The 19,981-nt window shown below is 39.4% G+C and overlaps 1 protein-coding gene across 8 annotated transcripts in view; it reads right to left on the bottom strand.

Moving 5' to 3' along the window:
- Positions 1 to 9,576, bottom strand: part of HYCC1 (hyccin PI4KA lipid kinase complex subunit 1) — a 60,836-nt gene extending 51,260 nt beyond the window's left edge. For 3 of the 8 annotated variants that reach the window (XM_081079219.1, XM_081079221.1, XM_081079215.1), the window contains exon 1: positions 9,344 to 9,562. The gene's annotated coding sequence lies outside the window, so the exon portion shown is untranslated. Of the gene's footprint in view, positions 1 to 1,247; positions 1,383 to 8,277; positions 8,777 to 9,343 lie in introns of those variants that run through there. The other 5 variants (XM_081079220.1, XM_081079218.1, XM_081079216.1 and 2 more) reach the window with 4 other exon arrangements.
- Positions 9,577 to 19,981: the final 10,405 nt, after the last annotated feature.

Here is a 19,981-nt window from a genome sequence, read left to right as displayed (position 1 = left end):
CAAAAATTTCTATCTTGCTGTCTCCCAAAGTACTTGAAAGTCCTGTAAAAATGTTTAATCTCTAAAGTAGTTTAAGCATTCTTTTTCAGTTATGCATTGTTTCTGAAGAAAGGATTTATAATGGAAAACTAAACATCTGTTTGGACTCTTTCACCAACTAATTCCTGATTGATGGAATCAAATTCAATAAGTCACATTATATTACAACAAACTCCGGAGCTTTATAATCTGGTGACAGGAAAAGTATCTCCCCTCATTACCATCTTGTGACCAATTCAATATGATTTCCATGAAGAGGCTGACCTTTCTGAGGTGCTACCTAAAATTGTATAACATGTTTAAAGTTCTCATTGTGAAAAGAACAAATTTTACTCCTGTCTTGATGTTGCCTTTCTTGGCCTGTCCATCTTTCTCCTCAGTCTATCATTATGATGGATAAAAAGAACATCTCATCTCCAAACAAAGTAATTTTGAAAAATTAAATATCATACAAATGATAAAGGAGCATATTGAAAGGAATCATTTTATAAAACATTTTAAATGGAAAATAGTTAATACAAAGTATAGCGAACATAATTAAAATGTCTCTTCTATTCCTTTCTATAGGAAGAGGAATTATACCTATATTCCTTTTACAATCCCCCCACCTTACCCAGTGTTTTAACATAGCTCAATAAATAGAAGCTACATAGCGTAATGAAAAGGTCCAACAAACTCATGACCATGTTCCAGAAAGTTACTTAAACTTTCTAAGTCTGAGTTTCCTCAACTGTGAAAAGTAGGTAATAATACTTGCATTACAGTAATGTTTTAGAGATTAAAAACAATGCAAATAAAGCACTGGCACATCACAGATGCTCAATAATGATAGCTCTAATTATCACTAACAAAATATTTATCAAATGGACAATTGAAAATGCATTTCAGGATCTTATAGTTCCTGAAACGGAAAATGGAGGGAGGACGGAAAGGAGGATTTATTCAATTCTAATGCTCCAGTTATTTCTGTCTTTACTTATTCTTCACTGATTCACTTTCTGATTTAGTATCCTAATCTACTGCCACTGCTTCCAATTATTTTGCACCAATTTATTCCCTAACCCTCTTTACAGTATATATTAGTTCTCATCATATACTCTCCATGACCTTATAAATGACAAATCTACTGGTTTTTTCTCTGTACTCTTTCTTTAACCTTGTCACAAATGTCTTCGTTTCTGAAACTCTACTCAGAAGGCTTTACTTACTTCAGTATTCTGGTTCTGTCGCCCATGTAACCATTCTTCTGGTTTTCTGTACTTCTCTAACAGTCTATTTGATTTGCACATTTCTATCTACCCCACTTAATTTGCACATTTCTAAAATACTTCCACCTTCTCTATACCCTTATCAGGACCCACTTGAAGTTTCATAATTTCTCAAAATTGTCTCTGCCTCTTCTAAACTACTGAAGTGTGTATTGCTTTGTGGACTATGTTGTCATTCTGTTTGCAAGAGTAATATCTATAAATTAACAAATTAGCAGGGACATTGAAATTTAGATCAAAAGGGTATCTATGTGTCTAGCAAGTTGAAAGCGGTCAGACTGGCAACTGTTTATGACCCCCCCCCAAGGGCGGAGGTGGGGAGTACAGTATGCGTATGTTTATTAGAACGAATACCCTAACTGAATTAATTAAATGTTGTTTACATTTAAAGGGGCAAGCCCCAAAAGGTCTCAAAAAGATAAAAATAGAGTTCATAATTGCTTGCCCAATTTAAGCACTTTTAAGGCTTATAGTATTCTCTTAAATTTCCAAGCCTATAAGACACTCTAGAAAAGAATGAATGTAAATCTTCCAATAACCAAATCCTCAAATAATTTTCATAGTACAGTTTAAGAAGTCATATACAATGTTTTCATTAAGTCTAGTACAAAAAACTGAATGAATCCTTATGCAGTTATCCGAGAAAGCAACTAATGTTCATCAGCTAATCAAAAGACTCTTTGTTCAAGAAAAAACACACCAAACAAATATCACTTAACATTTACTATTAAAAAGGCTACTCTGATGCAAGCCTCAACAATGAAAAATATTTAAACTACAATGGAAAAGTACTGTTTCCAAAACTTGATCTCTTATATGTGTTGCATTTAACAGTCTTTAAAAGGTACAAACAGGATTCAGGAATGTAAATTGATCTTGAACATCTTATAAATTAAAATGTGAATTACATAAAGTGCATTATGTAAATATCATCCCATTCCCATTCTGGCATCTTCTATCATAACTATACTGGGCTATATTTGTTAAAATAGCAGAATATATGCTATCAACACAGAATAGACCAGTGATAATTATGATAGGGTTACCAAAAACTGAACCTAGTTGGGCAAAGAGGAAAATAATAAGACACGCAAATAAAATGATTAAATTTAATTCTTGGTAATAGAGAGTAATGGAAGAGTCTTGGTTAGGAAAAATTTAGGAGACTAATTGAAAAACTTGAGTTACAGCATCAGATAGAATGGAGTTTGAATTCTCTCTACTACTAACTAGCTGTTGATCTTAAACTCTTTGAGTCTCAGTTTCTTTATCTTTAGACTAAGAATAATAATACTTATCTCATAAAGACACGTACTGATTAAATGAAAGTAATTATGCAAAGTACTTAGAAAGTAGCACATATTAAAATCTCAATAAATTGATTCAATCCAAAAAGACCTACACATTTTTATAGCTAAACTATTTCAGACCTTCAAGAGAGAGATTGTCAGAGCACATAAAAAGATAGAAAACCTCTCTCTCAGCTTCTCTCTCTCTTTCCCTCTCTCCCTTTAAAGCTAGCATATTCAGAAACCAAAACCTGAACAAGGTAATAAAAAGGAACACTAGAGATCAATCTTACATAGCAATCAAATCTAGCACTACTTTAAAGAGGCATGCTATTATTAAGTTGCTTTGTTTGGAAAATCTAATATAATTCATCAACCACTAGATAAAAGAAGAAAAACCACATGATCATCTCAATGTATATGACAGAGACATGTGATCTTTTTCCAATTTAACCTCAATTCAAAAAAAGGGGTGGGGGAATGGAGAATGGAAGACTGTTTCCCCAACATGCAAAAAAAATATTGTCAAGAAGAATACACAACTGTGAAACCCTAAAGGCATTCTCATTTGAATGAGCAATTAGCCAAAGATGCTCACTATTCACTACTATAATTAACATTATTCTGGACATTCTGATCAATGCAATTTAAAAAAAGAAATAAGGATTAAATATTGGCAAGAAGACAAAATTATCATCATTTACAAATATTGTAACTGCCTTATTAAAAAACCCAACAAAAACTATTAGAATTAAGAGTTTCATAAGATGACCAGTTAGAAAACAGTATACACAAATCACCAGTTTTCCTATGTTCCATCAGGAAGCAGTAATCCTCCTTAAAATACAATGAAAAAAGATTCTATTCATAATAGCCATAAGTTCTAAAATACCAAAAATTAACTTTAAAAATTAGGCAGAACCACATGAAGAAAACTACATAAAAGATGACTTGGAGAAATGATGAAAATATTGTAAAGATATCACAACTATCTCTAAAAAATTAATTTAGAAATTCCAATGGGGTTCTTTTGGGATCCTAATAAATTGAACTAAAGATAATCTGGAAAAAGAAATATATGAGAAATGCTGAAAATGTTTTGGAAAATTTAATAGGAATTAACACAACCATATAATTAAATACATTAAAAATCACAATAATTAGGACTGTTTGAAATTATTGAAAGAAAAAATAAAGAGCCCAATGAAGCAGAATAAAATAGCTAGAAAAAAATCATATAGTGTATATAAACGTGATTTGGTATATAATAAAGAAGACATTTAAAACCTCTGAGGAAAGATAATTGTTTAATAAAAAGTATTAATATAATAGACTTGCCACTCTAAAGTAATATAAGAAAATAGAGGTGAATAGCTATATAATTGGGGAATGCAAGAAGGCTTTTCTAAGCAGGCAGATACCATGAAAGAAAAATTTGATAGATTTAACTACACTAAAAATGTTAAAAATCTGTTTAGAAGGAAAAAAACAAGAAACAAAATTAGGATGCAAATGACAAACCAGAGAAATTATTTACAATGTAATTTGACAAAGGTCTAATAGTTTTATATACAAAGAGCTCTCATAACTCAGTTTTTTAAAATCTCCAATATTTTAATAAACAAAGGCCACTAATAGATGATTCACAAAATACAAATATTTAACATTAATAATCAAATAAAATTTATAGAAGACACAACTTTTTCATATCAAAATAGCAGTTTTTTAATTGCTAGTGCTGAATACAGAGAGGTTGCTGGCATTCTCAAACACAATTAATAAAAATAAATATTAATTAAACTTTTCTGGAAGGCAATCTATTAACATATACTAAAAATAATTTAAATATGCATAACTTTTGACTTCATAATTTATCCTAAGGAAATAAAGATATGGGCAAATGATTAATCTATCAAGAAGCTAACTGCTACACTATTCACTCAAGATTATTGGAAAAAGCTTAAATTTTCAACAGTTGAAAGGATGGTTAAATAAATGATGGTAAATCTATATGCCAGTATATCAACCACACATTTAAAATGATACTACATTGTAAAAGAATATTATATTGACTCAACTAAGCATTCATTCAGTTAAGTGAAAATAAGCTAGTGACAAAACAACACACACACACACCAAAAAAAAAAAAAAAAACTACATACAATATGGTTTCTTTTTGTTAAAAAAAATTAAAAAGTAAAACCCATTAAAAAGACCTTTAAGAATATTCACCAAAGTGTCAATAATGACTTTCACTGGGTGGAGGCATTATGTCATTAATGCTTTCTTGAATTTTCCAATTTTCCTGCAATTATTATGTATTACATTAGTAATTAAGAAAATACCAAATGTTTACAATATTGCTGTGACTACAGTAACAATAATACGCCAAATCATGCCAACACTGATATTCCTGCTCTATTTAGGCTGCACCAAAATTAGGGATGCCTACCCTCTCTAGGTCAGAGCATACTTTCATACTTGAATCACAATGAATTTTCAGAACTCTAGGAGCCAATCAGACAAAAGTTATCACTGCATCTTTATAATCAAGTACAATGTCAAAAAATATTTACATATTAACCATTCTGCTTTTAGCCCCCTGCCAAAGGTAAGAATCAGGAGTGAAGAACAAGCCCTGGACCTCAGAACCAGCAGGGCTCAGCTTTTACCTCCATCCAAATCCTGAGCCAGAAATTTTTTCTAAAAAGTGAATGGGGGGAATATAGGTATTATCTTTTTTGGTATAGAAAGTGTGGGCTTTGACAACTTTTAATCACAACTCTTCTCTGCCTCATTAGGGAGACAGAGGAATGATTTTTCTCCCCCAATGTATTTAAAAGGCATATATCCAAAGGGCAAGCACGCCCGATTTCTTCTGAACAAAGATGCTGTAAATAGGAGATTTTCAAATGTTAAATGTTCTCTTTCCTCAGTGTAAATATGCAGCCTAACTCCGAAAGGGCCAAAAAGACTCTGGCGGTACTCTAGCTTTCAACAATAAGCAATAGTCAAACTGTTCATTCCATCTGCTCCCCTCCAAAAAATATGACAAAGTATTACATGGTGGTGTAATACAGGGGTCTCAGGTTCCATTTAAGGGGTTTTATGAAGGACATCCATTTTCACAATACTAAGATGCTCTCTAATTTTTTAGTATTTCAAAGAACCAATCTTGGTACTACATGACAACTTTGATGCTGACATCTTTACCATCATATTCTTTGTTAGAGATGTTGCTTCAGAATTGTCTTTCTTATTGGCCAAAAGTCTAAATTCCAACCACTTCTATTGTCTCAGGGACTTAGTTCCTATAAATATCTCATCTTTCTTGAATATCTTACTTCATGCTTTCGTTATACATGTAAAGAAACAATTACAATAGTGTTTAGAGGGGGATGAAACGGAGAGATTACAAAGGTATAAGAAAACTTTGGAGGAGATGAATATGTTCATTATTTTGATTGTGGTGATGGTCTTGTGAGTGTAAACATGTCAAACAAATTGTACACTTTAAATATGTGTGGTTTATTATATGCCAATTATATTTCAATAAAGCTATTAAAATACTGATGTCTGGGTCCCACCCCACCCCACAAGTTGGTATGGGGGTTCCTCCTGGAAATTGGGATTCTTAAAAGCTCCCCAGATGATTATAAATGTGCAGCTAAGCTTGAGGACCACTGCTCTATAGCTATCATTCTCCCCTCTCTTCTTAAGTTTTCTTGAAATGCCCCACTCAAGCATGTCTACTTTATTGCCTATTCTTTCTTAATCTTCTGAAGACTGGTTTCTGAACCACCACTTAGCTAAAACTATACTTGTTAAAGTCACCTATGGATTCCTGACAAATTTACGGCTCTCTGGAGTCCTATCCTTACTTGACACCTCTTTACAACATTCACAATTGTTGACCCATTCCCCCTCTATTTGAAAATCTCTCCATTCTTACTTAGCATCTCTTCTGATGGTCCTCCATCAGATCTAACTACTACAGTACACTTCTATCTCTTTCACACTAATCTTCAACCTATTTCTGCTTTTTTATCAGAGTCTGTTCTCTGGCTGCTGCTTTTATCATACCTAAGGCTTTCCCTGAGTCATTTCAATATCACCAAATCAATACAGCTTCAATCTAACCCCCAATCTTCCCTCTAACCCTGATTTCCTTTATAAATTCCACATCGGTAGATCCAAACATCTATATCTATCTTCACCTGAATGCTCCACAGCTTCCTCAAATTCAAACACTCCAATACAGAATTTATCATCTTCTCTCCATTTATGTGTTTCTCATTTCCAATCAATGGAACCAAGTCAAATCCTCTGGGTCCTGATTCCTCCTTCTTTCTTCCTAAAGGTGACAGGACCTGTAAGAGTCTACCTCACTCTGTCAGACTGAGGCTCTAAAACACTAATTCATTAAACGGCTTCTTATCCAACACTTTCAATCCAATCCCCTTAGGCAAGGATACAATGCCTTGGTCTGGCCCTCTACCACCCTCACTGTTCTCAATCTCCCACCTTTCCCCTATCTAACCCCTGTATTCAAGTCATGTCAATGTCAATGTTATTGACTTTGGACTTGTCATTGACAATGATTTCTCTAAACTGTCATGGTTTCTCATTTATTATATTCTCCGCTTGGAAAGTTATTCACTTACTGCCTATACTTGGCAAAATTATATCACACTTCAAAACTACTGTGTGCTCCTGACTCCACCTACATCTGAGCTGAGTTAGCCATCTCCTACTCGACTCTGCTGCTTCACTAGACAAATCTCTAATCACACTTATCACATGGTATAATTGTTACTTTACTTATCTATCTTGTACATTAGACAGTAAATTCTTGATGACAAGAGCTATGGCATTCATTCCGTATCCCTAGTACCTACTCAGCCTGGTATCCCAGTACAAAACAAATTTGTTTGACATAATTTCAATTACTTACAAAACAAACTTGAGGCTCCAAAAATGGTCTTGATACTAACATTATTTAAAGATTTCTTAATATTCATTATAAAATAAGTATCAGGCAACCGGATCCTGAATAAAATAGTTGACTACAAGATATTTTTAAACGTTGTCAAAATGACACCACTCTAAAAAATGTGACCAAGAGCAGATTTCAAAAAATAGGAATTACACAAAGAAAAGAAGCAGGAATAACACACTGCCCTGGCCAATGCCTCATTTGGATGTCCATATCCAGGTACTGTTAATGCTGATAACAAAGGGTTTGGAATCCCTGTATGGTAATAATCATCGTAAAAGGATAAAATAAGCCAAATCCAGACTCTGTTTTCTAAATATGTGGTGGTTTTCTCCCTTGCCACTTTGTTTAAATGAAGGATTCCAATAACTGACTTGGAAGCTACTCTTGGCCAAGCCGATCCGAAAGACTTTTCACTTTATTGCCTTTCCCTGTGCTTTAAAAATGCGGTGCTTTGGACTAATTTCAACCTTAAAAATGTATTACCACACGGGGGGGAAAAAAGTGCTTGGAAATGGGGGTGGGGGGTGGAATGTGGATGTTAGGAGAATGCTCTTAAGGAAAAGAAGCCTCTTTTCACACTGACTCACGATTACACCTATCCTTATGACTTTAGGCAGATACGCTTTTCAAAGCTGAAAATCTCCAACTGTCAAGTGTGCCAGGAACCGAAGAGGTGCCTTACCTGCTTCACACACTACGCGCGACTCAGAGGACAGACCACGTCCCGAAGGGCGGCAGCCCGGCTCTCCCGCCGCCGCGCGCTCTCTGAGGTAAGTGGTGGCGGCCCGTGGCCCACACTCCCCCTACCTCGAGAGCCGAGCGGCCGCCGGGCGTGTCACAGTGGTTCTGAGGGGTTTTTTTTCTTCAGAGAGCCGATCCTCTGCAGTCGAAACCGCTAAGGCAAAATTAAAATCTTTCAGGAATGGCTCACCCCTGAGTGTACAAAGCACACGTCGCACGCGTAAGGGCGGATACCCAGTAGTGCTGAAGCCCGCAAACTTGGAGTCTGCACACGCAACAATTTTCAGACAAAACCCCGACGATCCCCGAGGACGTTACCACGAGCCTCGGGAGGGGAGTGACAGAAAAAGGCGGCGGCGAGGGCTGAGGAGGAGATCGCCAGTGGAGTCCGCGAGGCAGGGCTCGCCGCGCTCTCCGGATCCCTCGGTCCTGCGAGGGGCCGAAGCCCGAGCGACCGCTGCTCTCAGAGACGAGGGGAGGTCGACGGTGACCATTTTGGCCACGAGCCTGGACGGAGGGCAGTTGCCTCGCGGGAGCGGCAGGGAGGGGGTGGGAGGGGTCAGGCCGGAGAGTCGGCAGCGGCGGGGGCGGGGGAGGCGGGGAGGGGCTCCCACCCCGGCCGACCCCGCAGCGAAGCGGCCGGTCCCGCTGAGGCGGCGGCCCCGGGTCACGCCCGGAGTCTGCACCGCTCGTCGCCGGGAAGAAAGACCCGAGTCCGCGCGCACAAAGCTGCGGTCGTCCAGGCAGCGGCAGGAGGGCTGCGCCCAAGTCCGGGGCGAGCAGCCGCCGGCAGCAGCCCCCTCACCCGGCCCGGCGGCGCGCGCCCCCCGACGTCCCACCCGCTACGCCTCGCGCGGGAGCCGTTTCCCTCAACGAAGCCGCGGCTCGGGGGACAAAGTCTCGGTCCCCTCCCAGCCGCCGCCTCGCCCGGGCTCCTCCCTGACAAAAAAGTTATCGGTCTCCGGCCGCCTTGGGGGCCCCGCCGCGGGTCTCCCGGCTGGACTCACCACAGCGGCTCCCGGAGCTTCACCTCCAGAACCTCGACTTGTCTGGCCCGCAGCGACAGCGACCGCGGCTGCTCTGCCTTCTCCGGAGTAGCAGCACCACCTGCCCCCCTTCTTCCTAGCAAAACGAGTCCGGACGAGCCATCTTCCCCCTCCGCTCACTGACTGACAACCCAGCTCCAAGAGCCGCCACTGCCGCCAGCCACTCTGACAGGCACTACTAGGGACCCGTCCCCAGGCAGCCAACCACCACCGCCCCACGCCAGTTCGGCCTATCGCCGTCCCCCAGGGCGGGACCAGAACAACTTCTTCACCAATGAGAATCTTCCTCTGCTAAACCTGGGGCGGATCCTTGAAGTGAGAGGGTGGGCGTGATCTGAGCAATGGGCGTGGTTGGAGCGCCCTAGAAGAGATGATTGACTGCAAGATTTACGGCAAAGGCTAGGCAATAGCGATGTTTGTCCTGGGACAATGAATGTCCCAGACTGAGCTCTCTCAGAAGAAAATAAGCCTGTCGAAGGGATGTTAACCGTAATCACAGAAGAGAAACTAACTGATATTTGATAATGTCTTGGTCAGCAGGATTTACTTCCCACTAATTGGAAACGCAAGAATTTGTCAAAATCTTATCAAATTCCAGGAGGGAAAAAAAAAATGTACGTTTTTGCAAAGTGCATAAAAAGTTTCCCCAGTTTATTATATCATTTTATTATATCATTATATTCCTTAGTCTGGAAAAAGTCAAGTATAATTCCCCAATTTTCTTTCCATGGGCTGTTTTTTTTTTAACTCCATCTTCCCTTCCTGCTCTTCTCCCAAACACATGTATTAATTATTTTGTGTAACAACTGGAACCTGAGCACATCTGAACCAGCTCCTAAATATAGTCCTTCCGTTTTTAGCCTCCTCGACTCTTCCTACCATATTTCTCTCAAGTCTAATCAGAATTAGTTAGAAGAAAAATGGACCTTCAACCTGGAAGACAGGAAGTCATTCTAGATTTATACCATAATAGAAAGGGGAAAGATTTCTAAAGCAACAAGTGATTTTTTCAAACACCCCAAGCACATAAATAAGAAAATATATTGCTTGATATCAAAAGGGCCTCAAGCAAACAATTCCAGGTAATCATTAGGGTAGAACTACAAAACAATCAGAGAGGATCCCTGTTCCAAGAGCATAGCCAGATGTATAAGCAAATGACAAAATGGAGTGATAAGGGCAAGAAAGCTAGGTTCAAAGAGCAAGGAGAACACAGAGGAAGAAATGATTGTGTTTAAGAGAGTCAGGGAACTTCACAACGAAGGTGACGTTTGAATTGGATCTTAAAAGGTAGGTAGGAGTTTGCCTGAGAAGAAAGTCAAAGGGCATTTCAGGAAGAGGGAACAGCAGGCTCTAAGGCATGGAGTTGTGAAAGGGCATTGAGTGAAAGGGGAGCCCTTAAAAAGTACATAGGGCTGAAAGGGAAGTAGAAGCCAAAAATTAAGCTAAAGCCAAAGGTTGAGATGAGATTATAAAAGGCCTCATGAGTTACACTGAGGTATTTAGATGAGCACTGTCCCATAGAGCTTTCTACAAAAATGGAAATGCTCTATATCTGTATTGTCCAATGTGATAGCCACATATGACTAATGAACACTTGAAATATGTCATAGGTGAGGAACTCAATATTTATTTGAATTTTAATAACTCCCATGTTGGACAGCTCAGGTTTAGACTTTATTCTACAGGCAGTGAGGGACCAACAGAAGCTTTTAATCATGTGGACAACATAATCAGGTTTCTTTTAAAAGGTGAGAATTCTAAAGACAGTGTACGAGTATCTATTCTTTTGGAGTGGAATCTTGACAGATCAGACCAGGATAATGATGGAGGGTTGGCAGGATAATCTAGATTGGCTGGGCCAGCACCTGGCAGGGTAAAGTGTGTACCCAAAGGAATAGGACAGAAAGATCTAGAGATTATGTTATATACGCTGACATCATCGAGAACACAGCAGTCTAAACCAGAGAAATTGAATTCTGCTGGTTAAGTCCTAGCAGAGAGGAGAGTAGGAGAACGAGGAGCCAAAAGGGAAAGATAGCCAAAGGGTCAGCTAGATCATAACATAGGAAGAGAGCAAGAGTGAACAGAGGAATACACATACATACAATCAGTTGTACTGGCCATTGGCCATGTGAGACACCAGGTGTTGGCCTCATTTAGAGCCAGAGAGTCTAGTGTCAAAAAGGCCCATTAGGATCAGGGCAAGATTCCAGGAGAGAGAAAGGCCTGAACCACACCTGTGGAAATAGGGATGGCAGGGAGGGGCCGATATTTAGTGACTTCCTGCACTGTGCAAGGCACTCGACTTGTCAAGGACACAAAGGAATGCTACAAGCTTACAGTGTGCGCAGCTAGATAGCAGGTGAAAAGTTAGGCAAAGATTAATCATGTAAGACAACAGTGGAAGAGATGACACAAAGCAGTATATGACTTATTCATATACTCAGGTGATCTAGGCGATAACTGCTGCGTGACTTCTGAAGAGGGAGCAAGCAAGCCCTCTACTCAATGACAGGCAGGGAAGGCTTCACAAAGGAGGTAAAACTGATGTGGGTCTTGAAAAATGGGCAGGAATTTGAATCAGAAAAAATGTGCAAGGAAGATCCTCTTGGAATGCCTGGAAAAGGAACAAAAGAGGAAAAGCACAGGCAATGTACAAAGGGCATGCGAGGCCATTTGGGTTAGCCAGAGCCTGGCAAGCTAGGTTGGGGATAGATAATAGAGCATCTTGAATGCAAACTCAGATATACAGATTCCGTCCTTTTGCTTAGTGGCTTCCTGTCTGATCCTTAGAATTACTTAGGATGCCATTCAAAAATATAAATGCCCAAACCACACCCACACCACATAAATCAGAAAATTGGGGGAGAGAGGGTGATGCCTGGATGTAGGGTTTACTTTAAAAGCTTCCCAAGTGATTCTAACATACACCCAGGGTTGAGAACATGGGAATGACATCATAACATTTTACTAATGCCAAATCAGGACTGTGTATCAGATGGATTGAGTGGAGAGAGACTGAAGGTTGCCTATGCATATTTACATATCTGCTTCCTTTCTGCAAGAAGACAGGAAACAGTGACTTCACTTCCCGTTTTGCAGTGGTAAGATGATATAGAAGGCATGTTAAGTTGTCTTTCCTCTAGGTCAGAGTAAAACCAAAACACAAATTTGTGTTTGTAATCCACTCTCCTTTTCATCGCAATTTGTGCATATAAAAATAACTTTCAACAATAACAGTCTGCAGTTAACCATTACATGTAACTATTAATATTTTAGCAGCAAAGCACTAGGGAAATGCCTGAAAACACTGTTTGAAAAGGGAAATGCTTTTAATAAATACTTTATTAAAGTCAGCTTATTCTAGACCTTCCCTACCCATCTTTGCTAGTCTCTAATATCCTTAGGTACAATTCTACATTAACAACTAAAATTCATTTACCTTCTTGCAAATGAGTTTATTAAAATGCCAATTGAACCTTATAAAGCATGAACATTTTCCCTATAATATTAAATTTCAGGAACTTTAAGAAAACTTTAGCTCAAATATATTTCCATTAAAATCAGCCAGAAAGTAGCATGATTATTTTTTTCCAGCTCTATTGAGATATAACTGACATAGAACATTATGTAAGCTTAAGGTGTACAATGTGATAATTTGATACACATATACATTTTGAAATGATGACCTCCATAAGGTTAGTTAAGACATACATCACTTCACATAACTACCTTTTCTTTTTCTTTTTTGTGTGGTGAGAATTTTTAAGATATACTCTCTAATTCTCAAATATTCTAATTCTCTAATTTCTCAAATATTCTAATTCTAATTCTCAAACAATACACTATTGTTAACCATAGTCACCATGCTGTACATTACATCCCCCAAACCTGTTTATTGTATTACTGGAAGTTTGTACCCTTTGACCAACGTCTCCTCATTTCCCCCAACCTCCAGTCTTTAGTGACCAACAATCTACTCTTTGTTTCTATGTAACATGACTATTTTAAATGAAAGAGTGAGGAGAATTTTGCCTTGAGAAAACAATTTAAAAATATATTACTGTAATGGTAGGTGTGTTAAAATATGTATTTTTTAAATCAAAAAATAACATGCCTAAGAGGTCATTCTGTCTTGCTGTGCCAGATTTCCCTTCTACAAGAGCCACTCCAGCCAGTGTCCCAGCTGGATCTGGTCCATGCAACCCCGTTCCTAGAACCACATAAACCGAGGCAGGAAAAGGTGACCTGATGTGAACACTCTATCCAAACAGGGATGGTGGTGACTACCCACACCCATTCTCTTTCAAGAATTTGAACTAGAAATGGAAAGGGAAAGTTGATCACATGGTGGGAGCAGAAGCGAAAAAACAAGGCAGCAGAAAGAAGCCCTGAGAAGCCCTAAGAGGGACCATGTATGAGTAAACTCAAGACATTAGGTAGAAAAGAGACATATAAAGTAGAGGGTGAAGTAATTGGTAACAAAAGAGCAGCAGAAGTAGAGAAAGAGTAGAATGAGTCACTGTAACAAAGATGGAGATCCATGAAGCTCTGCTGTCCAGGGCACAATGAGCCCATTTCCTACAGCTGCACTGGATCACTCCGGTTCCCAGGGTTTGCGTTCAATGTCTGTGAGGTCCAACTGCAGCTCTTCCCAGAGTCCTGTGGGAAGAGTTCCACCTGCAGCACCTAAGACCCTCTAAGTGAATTGTTGTACACCCTGTAAAAACCGATAAACAGACTTCCAGAACTGGGGACCAAGTGAAAGAAGCTGGGCCAATTGCATTTTGCAAAGAGAACTTTCTCCTTCAAAGTTGGTTACAGGTTTTTCTAGGAATAACCTAGAAAGGAGAAAACAGCCTCCATATCTTTCTTAAAAGATTTATACATTAAAATTTTAAAATCTTTAACAGATATTTTAAAGGAAAAAAGTCTTCTTTCTCTTGCCTTTTAATAGTGGAGTTGATCTTGTTCAGATTTAAGAGACAGCCACACACATAGTGGTGGGAAAACTAATGGCTTAACTGCTACACTCAAGTGATTGGAAATGAAAAATATCCACACAGATCTTCTAAGACATATATTAACTAACGTCTTCTAGAAAAATTATTGTTGGTTGAGTCTCGTTATGCAGCTTTTATGCAGTTTTTGAAAAATATTTTGTGACATGGGGAAAAGATGAAAAAGATGGATACATAACCACCTACGTGACACGGTCACAATTTTGTAAATGTTTGTGTCAGGAGAATCTATCTACAACATGCAAGCATGGAGAAATCATGGATGGATTTTATTTTCTTCTTCATATATTTTTTAATTTACCAAATGTTCTACAATAAGCAGGTATTAGTTTTATAACCCCCCCAAAAAAAGTGTACATTATTTTTTAAATGAAGAGATAACAACAGACTGCACATCATTTATTAATTCTGCCCAAGTGAACCTCAGTTAAACATTCTTCTTTTACTTTTAGCCAATTTGTTATTTGAAGTTCTTTAAAGTGCTCTCATAAATCTTGTTATTACTGACTAGCAAAAGAGCTCGCTAGTGAGTATTTAGTATAGAAGCATCAACTTGCACGTAGATTTTCTCTTCCAAATGGGGACGCAGATAACAGAAAACACAGAAAAAAATATATAGATAACTGTGATAAACAATAGCACCCCTTCTACCACCACCTCCCCCCAACCCCAAGGAAGTGGAACTGTGTTTTGTCATATTTGGGTCCACATAATAGTATTAGTAGTAGCTTGGCCCATAAAAGAACTTCAGAAACACAGGTTAAAAGAGAACATGAAAAGATGGCAGTTTTCCTCCACTATCTCAGTTTAGTTTACAAATCTTTTTCAGATCTGCACACCTATCCCCAAGTCCATAAGCCAAGTGGAAACATGATCTCTCCCCTTTCTGACCACTCACTGCACTCTGATGCAAAGTATTTCAGTTGTATTCAGTGTAGCACTTCAGTGTGTATCACCTTGGATATTTCCAAAATTGTTTCCCCTGTGTTAACCTCTCACCCAGAGCGCAGAGAAAGCAATCAGGCCACCCATGTCTTTGCTTTTCTTGCCCAAGTGGTGTCCCCAAGCAATCCAACAAGCACAAGTAGTGGTGGAAGGGTAGATGAGTCTGGGAATTCGAGGTCCAGCTGCAAGGAGAGGGATAAAAACAAATGGCAGCAAGAGGCACATCCCCAAAGAGTTTTGCCAGTCCATTCACTCGGGTACGTGATACTTGGGTTAAGAAAGTCCAATATATGAATAATAGTTCCATTTCCCAAATTCTGTTCTCATATGCTTCGTCATCACCACCACACCCTGATATTTATGTGAGTAAAAAGTTTCAGTGAGGGAATGCAACATCATCAGCAATGTTCAGTAAGGACATCATCAAGCTAGTCTTTCTTGATGCCCGCTATGGCTGGCACAACCAAGGAACACCTTCCCTAGATGTCTCTGCTTAACTGAGGCATGTCTCCAGCACAGGCAAGGGATACATGTCCAGGTCCAGCTACCTGGTGTCATTGTAAGGATGTCACCCCAGCAAAACCTCTACCTCCGTGGTCTGAACCACGACACTAACACCTAAAGTCACTCTTGAGGATATTTTTTCAAATTTGAATTACACCAGGAACAGAGAAGTCACATCAGTCACCAAAAAAATTGCAAAGATGAATTGATCATGTCCCTAAGGAAGAGCAGGACAGAACTTTAGGAAAGAAAATAGGGAGGGCAGAGGGGAGGAATGTAGACATCTGAGCCTGACAATACCTAGGGACGTCTGTCAATCTGGAGACCATGGTCAGTAAGACACTATCAGGAACTGAGAAACATCAGGGGAACAATGGAAGAAAATATATGCTAAAAGGGTCAAGGAGGGGCAGGCTACATAGTCTTGGATCATTCCTGCCAATACTGCAATTATAATTATTTTTCATTGAAGTATACATTTAGAAAAGTAGAGAAAATAAAAAATATGATTACCTCAGTGGGTAGTTATAGGTGAACACTGCAACCACTGACCCAGGTCAAGAAAAAGAACATTGGCAACAACCCAGAAGCCCCATTGGGCCTGCTCCTATTCATTACTCTCTCCCTCCTTCCCAAAGGTAACCTCAGGTTTGACTCCTGACTCCTACTGCTTTGATGCCTCTATGCCGATTCCATTTTCTATAAGTGGAATCATACAGAATATGTACTTCTGAGTCTGACTTTTTTCTCTCCATGTTATGTTTGTGGAATCTATCTTTCTTACTGTAATTATAGTTTATTCTTTTTCATTGCTGTATGGATTCTACTATATGCCACAATGTATCCGACAGCTGTACAGCTGATGGATGTTTGGTTGTATTCAGTGGAGGGCATTACAAATAAGGCTGCTGGAAGCAGTCTTGTCCGTGACTCCCAGTGCCCATGTATACGCACTTTTATGGTATATATCCACAAGTGGAATTGCTGGGTTTAGGGTCAGCATATGCTCTTCTTTACATGATACTGTCAAATCATTTTCCAAAAGTAATTATATCATTTACACACCCACCAGTGGAATATGAGAGTCCCAGTTTCTCCACATCCTTATCAATATGTATATAACAAGTCTTCTAAATTCTAGCTAGTCAGGTGGGTATGTAATGGTATCTTATTGTGGTTTTAATTTGCATTTCCCTGATGACTAATGCAGAGCTTTCTGTGCCCTGTAATTTTAAAGCATCTCTGACAGTCTGTTTTCATTGTAAATCACTGCTCAGCCACATTTTGAATCAGAATCAATCATTTTTTAATTGAAATATATTTGACATATAACATTGTATAAATTTAAGGTGTACAACATGTTGACTTGATATATTTATATGTTGGAATATGATTACCCCTGTAGCTATAGTTAGCACCTCTGTCGTGTCACATAATTATTTTTGTGTGTGTGGTTGGAATAATTAAGATCTAGACTAGTGGCAAGTTTGATGGTTGTAATACAATATGCTTGTCTGTATTCATGTACTGTACATCAGATCGTCAGGACTTATTTGTCTTCTAGTTGCAAGATCAACAATCACTTATCAAGTCCCTATTGTGAGTCTGAGACAACCCGTGTTAGTTGCTTTCGTGTACATGGCCTGAAGATGGTAGTGATTTCTGATCAATCCTGCTGGGTTAGCTCCAGTATACTGTTACAGACATTGTGGAGAGAACACTTCTGGGAGAAGAATGTGCCAACAGGGGCAGAGGCAGAGAGAGGGGTGGGAAAGGAGTTAAGCATGAAGACTAAAAGCCAGCTAGGGTTTCAAACTTTACAGCTTGAAAATAGTTCATTACAGTTTCTACAACTAAATAACAACCTATCAGCCATAAAATAGGATTACGATTAATAGTGATACAGATAATACTGGTGCAGATAAACAGGGGAACAGTGAACTTTGACAGGTGTTTAATGGTATTGTGAAATGAAAAGCTCCTGGAAAGGTCTTTCTTTCAACGACTCATAGAACAGGTTCTCTCAAAATGTGGGTGAACCTCTGATAGCCTGATGTTCTTTCAGGGCCAAAGAAAGTTTTGCTTGGCCTCAAATCCCGCCTGACAAAGATGTTTTTCCAGAGCTGACTACGAAATACGTTCCTCTGCATCTCAACCAACGTGTTGTGTTAGATGACCTTGTCTCTGCTCTCTCCGCCCCAGGTTGATTGGAATGTATGAATATTCTATCAGAGCCTCTATTTATCAGATTGAGATACTGTGAATATGGAGACAGTGGCCAGGAATGAGAACTAGAGAGTATTTGGGAAGGGTAACACATTAATGTGCTAAGGAACAACCTTGAACAGTTAAACACACCTTTGTTTAGCAGATCTCCTGGTGAAATTTCACTGAAAGGGAAACTCTAAAGGACAGATAAGCCTCTTGACTGAGCAGAGGGCCAAGGACAGTCTGAAATGCTGAGCCATATTCAAGGCAGGAGGAGGACTGGTTCCTGGCTAAGCCGGGAACTAACTCTTGATGACAAAGAATGAAGAGGAGGAAGGAAACTTGGAAGGAGAAATGGGCATGAGGTGACATAAGGCAAAAGTCAACCATTTCCCAATTTTCCCTAAGGCTGGCCCTGAAGTATTGAAACTAAAGTGTCCTGCATCCCCTGGGTGGCCAAAGCCACCACTGCACGGAATAATATAGCCAGCATTTGGGCCACCTTAGTTACCCATCACCTGTGGGTTATTTGGAAGGATCAAGTTAACCTCTCCTGGTGAGCCAGTTTCTTCTTATCCACCCAGCTTGCCCAAACACATGTAGCTGAGCTTTAATACAATCCCATTTTCATTTCTGTGCAATTTGCACCTTATTCAGATAAATGGCCTAGCGTTGGTGGCATATATCTGCCTGGAGAGAAAATCTTCATCTCTCTTTTTCCTCTCTAGGAGACCCGAAGATCTGAGAAACTGAATTTGAGGAAGAAGTTAAGATAATGAGTAAACCCAGAGCATCTAAAAGATGTAGACAGGGAGAGTGGAAAAGACGCATTGTGGAACTGGAAGTCAGGATTGGGCTGAAACCTCACATTGATCTTGTAAGATGTGTGACTTTGAGCAAGCTCCCTGGACCTCAGTTTTGCCAGCTCTGCAATGAGAAGATTGGACTCTGATCTGGAAGTAAAATGTTCCCTTACTTGATATATTGGGATTTTGCTCAAAGTTTTTACCCAGAAGTTGGAAGTGTGGCAAAAGAGGCCTGGTGATTGTCCATCTCCTTCCCAGAGCCTTGCTTGCTCTGCTCCCTGAGAGGTTCTCACTTTCTGGTTCTGTCTGGTTTGGACCAGTGGAAGATACCTGCAGGAGAACCAAGGGGAGAGAGGGAGAGGCAGAGAAAGGGAGAGGGAGAGAGAGAGATTGATTTCCTGCTTCCATCCTGCTTTGATGTCCCATGTCTACAAGTCCAGCTTCCATGGAGTGACCCCTGGTAACTGGTAACACCTTTGCTCTCCTGTCTTCTCCAACCTACTGATAGTAATAGCTTCCCACTGCCGCCAGTCCCTGGGGACTTCAACATCCTTGCTTGCTCCCTTACCCATGCTCTCATCTCTATAAATAGTGCCTTTTCTAATACCTCTTCTGCTGAACTCTTTTGAATGGAGAATTCGGTTTCCTACCAGGATCCTGGCTCATACAAAAACTTTCTCTTCAAAAAGGAAGCTCTGAATTACAGAACTCATCATTCCTCTGTTCCCCACTTGATGCTATTACTCTGTTTCTCATCGCCAGAAAACGATGAGGTCTTATGGATGCATTGGAGGAGGGAAAAATATACAGAGTTAAGAGGTTTCTCTTTTTATTATTGTTACTTACACTACTGTTTTCCTGGATTTCATCAGTGCAGCAACTCACAACAAAATGGAGCTACACACTTTACACAAAAGAAATCCGGGTTTGGGAATGGTTAAGCTATTTGACTAACATAAAAGCCAAATTACAATTCCAAGTTCCAAAGACCATTCCCTCCCTCTCTACAGCAATTCTGACAAGAATGATTGCACTTGACTTTGAAACATGATCAGATTAAGCAGGCAGTTTTCAAGATTTCCTTTTCATTTTGCACTAGGATATCATGATCC

The sequence above is a fragment of the Rhinolophus hipposideros genome (assembly GCF_964194185.1).
Source record: "Rhinolophus hipposideros genome assembly, chromosome: 18".
In the NCBI taxonomy this organism is placed as follows: Eukaryota; Metazoa; Chordata; class Mammalia; order Chiroptera; family Rhinolophidae; genus Rhinolophus; species Rhinolophus hipposideros.
This window is presented reverse-complemented; position numbering and strand designations above follow the sequence as displayed.